Here is a 7,904-nt window from a genome sequence, read left to right on the forward strand (position 1 = left end):
TCAGTGGGTACAGAGGAGCAGTGGGTACCGAGGATCAGTGGGTACAGAGGAGCAGTGGGTACAGAGGAGCAGTGGGTACAGAGGATCAGTGGGTACCGAAGGACAGAGGAACAGTGGGTTCAGAGGTACAGAGGAACTTTGGGTACAGCAGAGCAGTGGGTACAGAGGAACAGTGGGTACAGAGGGACAGTGGATACAGAGGAGCAGAGGAACACTGGTCACAAGTGGGACAAAACGAATACGAAAGTGGTAATTTATAGGATCCGCGTCCATCAAAAGAATTTACCGATTTTACAGTTAAAATGCAGAATTAAAAGTGAATTGCGTCCCTACATTGAACAATTCCAAAACCACTTTTCTCTAACCCATTTTTCTGTAACTCACTCCTGTTAAGCATGGTTATGTACTGCTAGCGGCGACGAATGATTCCTTGTCATCGATAGAAATTACAGTTTATATGAACGTGGAGAGGAACCCTGGCCCTATTTCTTCTGAGGAGAGCTATGATTTACGAAAGCAAACCCCGGATAACGCAAGCAAGACGCTAGTTTATGGCAGAAACTATCCACCCGGTTTGAGAAAAAACGCTGGTAAACCTTCGAGCACTGTCTTTGACACGCTTAAGAAACTACGGCTGCTCAGGTTTCGTGGTTGTCGTGGGGGTTCGAGGAAAGATGTTCAGCAAGTGGAGGAGAGAACTGTTCAGGATATTTCTGTCGTCATTGGACGTAGAGCGGAAAGCGGGTCGGTTACTCCTTGGCTGCGGGTTGAAAAACGACGAAACCCTTGCAACCTTGTCTTTGTACCAAAACAAGCGGTGTCCCGCGAACACACCTCGGCTAGCTCAAGTCGGCTTGCTGTCCCTAAACTTTTGTTCGCTAACATCTGTAGCTTGGGGAAAACAAAAAGCAGGGTGCAAGCGGTTGTGGCTTTGGAGGCCGACTTAAGAAATAACGACATCGACGCTTGTGTTGTGTCGGAAACTCATCTAAAAAAGGATGGACCCGACACGGTGGTTAACATTCCGAATTATAATATCTACAGAAGAGATAGAAATTGGTCTGGAAGCGACTTAAGGAATAAAGGAGGAATTGCTATCTACACAAGGAATAATCTTTCAGTCATTGATGTTTATCGCTCTAATTTGTACGAGTTTAGTTTCCTGACTGTGTCGCTGCCAAGTGGGAATTGCATACAATTATCTGGTCTTTATCACCCCCCCCGCCCCCCCGAAAACAACATACCAGGAATGCGATTTAATGGACTATCTTGTGAATTTCTTTGACACAATGCTGGAAAAACACCCAAACATTTCTATTGTTTGCGGTGGCGATCTTAATCGCCTCACGAGACTGAAACGCATCACTGGTTGGAACGCTCTGGTGGATTTTCCAACACGAGGGGATTCATTTCTGGATAATTGTTTCACAAATAGGCCAGATCTCTTCGGAAAAACTTATCCTATAAAGATGCTAATTAAGACGGATCACCTTGGATTTATCGTTCCAGCTGGCAAGAAACTTATGCCTATTAGTCAGAAAGTGCAATTTCGGGATTGTCGTGAGCACCAGAAACAAGCTCTTTACCTGGCTCTCGCTTCGGAATGGTGGGATGAAGTTTTGGAGGCGGATAATATCGAAAAAGCTGTGAGCATCCTAGAATATAATTGAAGGTCCTGTCTAGTATTAACAGGTGCATTCCATTACGAACGGCTATCCTGTCAAAGCGTGATCCAAGATGGATAACACCTGTAGTTAAATACATGCTACGATACAAGTCTCGCATTTCGGTTTTACGCACCGATCAACATCAAGAACTTAGTAGGAGGGTGTCAGAGGTTATTGGCGAAAACAGAAGGATGCTTTTGAAGGGAAAGACGGAGAGTAGGGAATGGTGGAAAAACGTAGACTTGATATCTCAACGCCGGCGATGCACAAACGTTTCACTGGATGTTTATTTTATTCTCGTGGCATAAATATCTGCTAAACAAGAAAGTTTTAGAAAAACTGATTCCTCGAACCTATGATGAGACCTCAAAATACTCAGCATTTGCCCACTAATTAATGCGAGTCAAGACTGAGAATGGTTGACCCCTGTCCACGTTGTCGACGGGAAATATATTCATCCATTGCGGCATTGAAACTCCGCCGTGACTGTGTTGCAATGCCTTCTTCCTTCTGCTACTATTATATGAGTCACTGAACTGAAGCAATTTTGAGTTGCATGGCTGCCCAATAATTTTTGGATTTTATGGGTAAGTCTAGTTTATTAATAAAATCATCGCGCCTAAAATTAGAAATAAGTGAATTACGAAATTCTCTTACAATAATATAGGTATCAATTAAAAAAGAATTTAAACTGATTACATCCTGTTCAAAATGGATTGGGCCTTACAATTATAAACTATATGATACAATAATTAGGTAAAAAGCTAGAAACTAGGAGTATATATTATATTGTACATTACGTGCCTATAAGTTCCTAGATTATATGCCATGAGCATACAGGCACATTGCCGGAAAAAAGGTTCTTTAAAGCGTTCAGTTTTGCAACTTATGAGGGGTTGCCTGTCTTTGGTGCGAAGGGAGCGGCCGTGCGCCTCCAAGAGACCACAAAATCTTAGACCTTAGGCGGAATAGAGGTTAACGAGATAGGTCGGGTGTCGCTCTCACGTTGAGGTTGTTTCACCTTCGGAATAGGTGTGATGTTAGAGCATCACCGCTAGAAAGCTATGTGTTAAAGATTATTATGACAGGCTCGGCCAGTTCCTAATCATTTTTTTTAATTATTCCCGGAGGAATGCTGTCAGGCCCCATAGCCTGGTTTGCCCTTACATGCATGAGCTTTCAGTGATAATGTACCACTTGTAAGTCTTGGAGGTACGCAACCACTAAACATTCCTCCCTGTTCACTGTTTCTCTCTGTTCCTGAGTTCCTCTGTTACCACTGTTCCTCACTTACCATGCACTATTCCTCTGTACCCACTGTCCCTCTGTAACTGCTGTTCCTCTGTTCCTCCATACCGAATATGCCTCTGCAACCACTGTTTCACCTCTTCCTATTGTTCCTCTGTACCTACTGTTCCTCTGTACCCTCTGTTCCACTGTGCCTCTGTACCCACTGTACACTGTTCCTGTGTAACCATTGTTCCTCTGTACCCACTGTTCCTCTGTACCCACGGTTCCTCTGTACCTCTGTACCCACTGTTCCTCTGTACCTCTGTACCTACTGTTCCTCTGTACCCACTGTACACTGTTCCTGTGTAACCACTGTTCCTCTGTGCCTCTGTACCCTCTAACAAAGGTTAAATTTTAAAATTTTGGTCAAAAATTCCAGTTTTGGTATATTGCACCCTAAACAGCGCGAAAGGTTAAATGAATTACTCTAGATGTGCCGTGTTGTTTTGATTTTCAAGTTTCTCATTCGTTATTTCAAAAAGACGACATTTTGGAGTAGTTTTCACTCGCTCACAAGGCCCTATACCGAAAAAGTCGCCGTCCAGGTAACATAATTATCGAAACAAACTAAAACATATTTTTCCTAAAAATGGTTTTGGTAGTCCTTTATTGTGACAAAGTTTGGCAATTTTCAATTTTTTTATCTTGCACGGTCTTAGGTGAAAATTTCTGAGAGGCGCTCTTAAGGTACCATCGTAGTCAAAATTGTTGACGTCAGTGAATCTCAACTTGGTGTTGATTCGGGACCTGTCTTTCTTGAAGTTGAAGCTAAAGAACCTCATGGCTGCCTCCTTGAATGAATATGCCAATTTGAAGTTTGACTTGTTCAATCGCAGCATCGTATCAAGGATAATGGAGCCTTTGATTCTGACATTCCTCATTATCATTTCATTTGCTGGTAATGGTATCGTCTGGGCCTCTGTTTGCAAATACCGCCGCCTTCGTACGCTTCCAAACATGTTTGTGACAAATTTAGCAGTCAGCGACATTTTGATGTCTATCATCGTCATGCCAATTTCTCTGAAGGTCCTCATCTCAAGCGAATGACCATTTGGCCCGGTAGTCTGCGATTTCCAAGGATGTCTCCTATGCTCTTTTACCATAGTTTCAATGGGAAACATGGCAGCGATTTCTGTCAATCGCTACTTCGCAGTTTGTCGCCCGATTTCTAACAAAGTTATTTTTACCAGGAGAAACATCATGGTGATAACCACCTTGCTGTGGATTTTACCGAGCATCGCCAGCGTCCCTCCTTTGGTTGGATGGGGTTATTATGTATTTCACCCGGGAAAAGCAATCTGTATTTACCCATTCGACGTCAATATGACCTACACCACTCTTATTGCTCTTCTTTTCATTGGATTACCTATGGGATTCATCTTGTTCAGCTACACTAAGTGTTTCTTTACTATCAGATCAAGCAACCACCAAATTGCCCAGATGGACGACAATCGGCGGCGAGCAGATCAGGAATACAGAAAATGGCTGGAAATTCGTGCTACCTTGACAATGATGAAGGCCACTCTGGGTTTCATCCTGTTTTTTTCCGGTATCTGTCATCGGCTTCATAGACGTGTTTACAGGAGGCGGACATTTACCGCGTCGAGTTTTCACAGTTTCAACTTTCCTTGTCTTCTTGTCCAGTACCATCAACCCGTTCATCTATTGGCTTTCAAACTGCGACTATCGCAAAGCATTTCGGGAACTATTTGTCTGTGCTAGAGAAAGTGGAATGATTGGCAGTTCACAAAGGGCTCATGCGGTTATCCCTCTTCAAACCGTACCGACAGAGGTTTTCTACCGGTCAAGAGAACTCTTTTGGCGCGTAAATTAAACTTCATGGTGAAGTCTGTTCGTTTGTGTTCTGGTTCTAGTAGCATTAATTAATACTTTTATTAAGTATGCAAAGAAAACGGTATCTATTAGTTTTAAAACATTTAAAAACCTTATGATACATTTATCGTTCATCCAAAATACTTCCTTGAGGTTTTTCGTTGGCTTAGATGCCTCTCGTTTATATTCAATTATATTGAATATTTAAGACCCGACTTCCAAATGTCATTTTGGGAGGTGTTTCTATAAGGGGTTTGATATTTTACTGTCGTTAAGGGCGTTGGTCAAACGTTCCATAAATTACTGTTCTAAGTGGTTATGAATTATTTTCCAGGCTTTCCATGGAAGGTGTCCGCGCTCCTTCAGCTGAAGTTTAAAAAGTTATCAAATTTCATTACTTCACCCATATTGAAGCTATGGGAACATAACTCATCGTGTTTCAAAATATTTAACCCGATGTAGTCTTTCAATGAAAATATATTGATATAGCCTAAATAAATAGTATACCATTTTCATTCTTTAATTATGCCGCTCATTGTACGGCGCGGTTGAGTTATGGGAAAAGATTGTGGCCTTCGGCCCGCCGACGCGACTTGCTGCTTATAGCTCGTAAACCAAAGAGAGTTCCCGCGACCATATCAGTAACGAGGGAACACAGAAAAGACCTTTCTCCAAAACTCAGAAACCCCATTTTAAAACCCGTTAAGGAAAGGATACAATAAAACCTAAGGATAAGCTAGACAAAGGTTCCTTATATCGTTTTTCTCAGAGAAAACCCGAGTGACCACAGAAGCAAGCGGTTGCCCCTCTATTGATTTTGGGGCTGTGCTCATGGCCATGCAGAGAAGTAGCGACTGAATCCAAATTCATAACCTTGCCCATTTGTAAATAATAGTCGGCTGTTATGATAGAAGACCACCCAACATGCCTTGCTACATCCTCCGAAAATACGCCCAGCAAAGGCAGAGTGATCGAACAGCCACTTCTAAAACTATGCATTGTTTCTCTGTCATTTATCCCAGCTGAACGTAGGTGCAGAGTAAAATAGCCTTCTCTCAAGTTTACGCACATAAGGTCACATAACTTAACGTATAACCGTAAATTGCCAGCGGACAGATCTTCGGGTCCGGACATTCCTTAATCATGAAGGTATTGGTTTTTCCGCCACCTCTCAAAGTCTTGCCAAAAGAGTGGCGGAATAAAAACCCATCCCCATCTGGAAGACAAACAATTTCCTTCGTAAAGATCCTACCCAGGTCTGAGTCACGATCCCCTGAATGGAAATCAAGACAGAAAAAGGCTAGGTCCCTTGCATAGAGATAGCCCTGAACAGCAGATATACCTTTAGAAAAAACTGAATCTTTGAGATATAAACAGAGCTCGGTCAACTTCCCAAAGAAGATAGGAATAGCTTGTTTTTTACAAACTCGCGCCTTTGCTTGTTCTTCGCGTACTAAGGCGAGGTACTGTCTCAAGGAGTGATGAGCTGCCGGGTTCCCCACCCCGAAAATATCATTCCAAGTATCACCCCGCCCTGCTTCTATAAAAATGGAGCGTAATTTCCCGATTAAATTATCAACAGTTCCAGCTGCGAGTCTGGTTGGACACCGGCACCGAGCTTTCCCGGGAACTCCAAAGTGCTTACACTGGGGAAGATGAATTTTAGTTTTTCCCCCTTTATCCTTCCAAATCAGAAACCTCGTTAAATCCTGCGGAGTGGCCGATATAAGAGATTTAGTTCAGGTTAGCGAGTGAAGAAAACGCTCGAGCTCTTGCTGTAGGCTGGACTTCTGCTTCTGGTAGGGTTTATCGCTCTTGGCCTTGCGGAGGGCTTCGAAACGGTTGTCAATTGCAGCAAGGTCTAAACGAACTTTCTCAGAATCTGGAACGGTGGCGTTCTTCTTTCGTGTATAACCGCAATGTTGGAAAAACGCAAAAGAAGTGTCGTTTGGGTGGGAACAGTTTGGGCAACTGACTGCGGGAACCCAAACTCTTGGCACCAGGGTAAGGTCCTAAATGAGCAAAAAGGGCATAATAAATGTAGGAGTGTAAAATACAGAGTACAAAAAATATTAAATGAGAATAGGCCAGTCGAAACCACATACGGCGTCACAATAAAAGTAAGCAGAATTTTAATATGACAAACAAATATCTTATGTACTTAAACAATTAAAGAAAAACGAAAAAAGGATCCCTCGAGTTTGTACTTGACAATAATACGCAGTTATGTTAAGTTATTAAAGCGCGGCAAAACGAAATACCCAAAGATCCCATTGAAGTGGTCTGAATTCCCAAGCAGAATGGCCTGATTTAGCGGGGAATAGAAGAACTGAATTATCCCCCTTTTGGCCCAATTTGAATGCAACCGTAGCCTGACGCTGCAGGAGGGGCCACAAGTATTTCCTGCGCGAGACATCCGGGCAATCATTGTAAAAGGGCATGGTTGCGCGACGCCAGGAACTTCAAGAGCGGGCCGATAAGTGTGAATGGTGGAAACACAAAGGCGTTTTCGCTGGATGATAACACTTGAGAAAAGACATTGGTTCCTTGGGCCTGTACACAGGGAAACGGGGAGAAGAACTTCAAAGGACGCCCTGAGCGATCCAACTTGACGTAAGAAGGAAGGGCCATTAAATCGATGGTATGAGGCCAGAAGGTTGAGTCCACCAAGTTCCATGGCTTCACGTCAAGAGACGCGTCTAGATCTGAAAGTGTGCGAGATGGCGAATCCGCGGGATTACTTCGGTAGGGAACATATTGCAATGAAAGAGAGAGATTTCTACTGAGTGAAAACTGGAAAATGGACTTCATTGCGTCAGAAACCTCTGGGGACTTTTAGACTTGACTCTCCCAACTAGATACTAGAGCTTTATTGTCTACAAACACATTCACCCTGGTATTTTCGGAACGATGAAGGAGATTTTCTAACGTGAGACGTAAGGCCTGAATTTTTTTGATGATGATGGGAAGTCCTCGATCGGCTTCATCCCAATAACCACGTATCACAACGTCGGGTCGACTAGGGCTAAAAAGACATCCGCCCCATCCAAAGTAAGAGGCATCCGAAAACAATTGAACCTGTAAGTGAGACTCGCTCCTCCAAGGAAACCTTGC

At 43.1% G+C, this 7,904-nt stretch overlaps 2 pseudogenes; one reads left to right on the forward strand and one right to left on the reverse strand.

Annotated features, from left to right (window-relative positions):
- Positions 1 to 3,737: 3,737 nt before the first annotated feature.
- Positions 3,738 to 4,791, forward strand: LOC138005485 (melatonin receptor type 1C-like; annotated as a pseudogene).
- Positions 4,792 to 7,027: 2,236 nt separating this feature from the next.
- LOC138005487 (uncharacterized) lies at positions 7,028 to 7,601 on the reverse strand (annotated as a pseudogene).
- Positions 7,602 to 7,904: the final 303 nt, after the last annotated feature.

The sequence above is a fragment of the Montipora foliosa genome, chromosome 6 (genome assembly GCF_036669935.1).
Source record: "Montipora foliosa isolate CH-2021 chromosome 6, ASM3666993v2, whole genome shotgun sequence".
In the NCBI taxonomy this organism is placed as follows: domain Eukaryota; kingdom Metazoa; phylum Cnidaria; class Anthozoa; order Scleractinia; family Acroporidae; genus Montipora; species Montipora foliosa.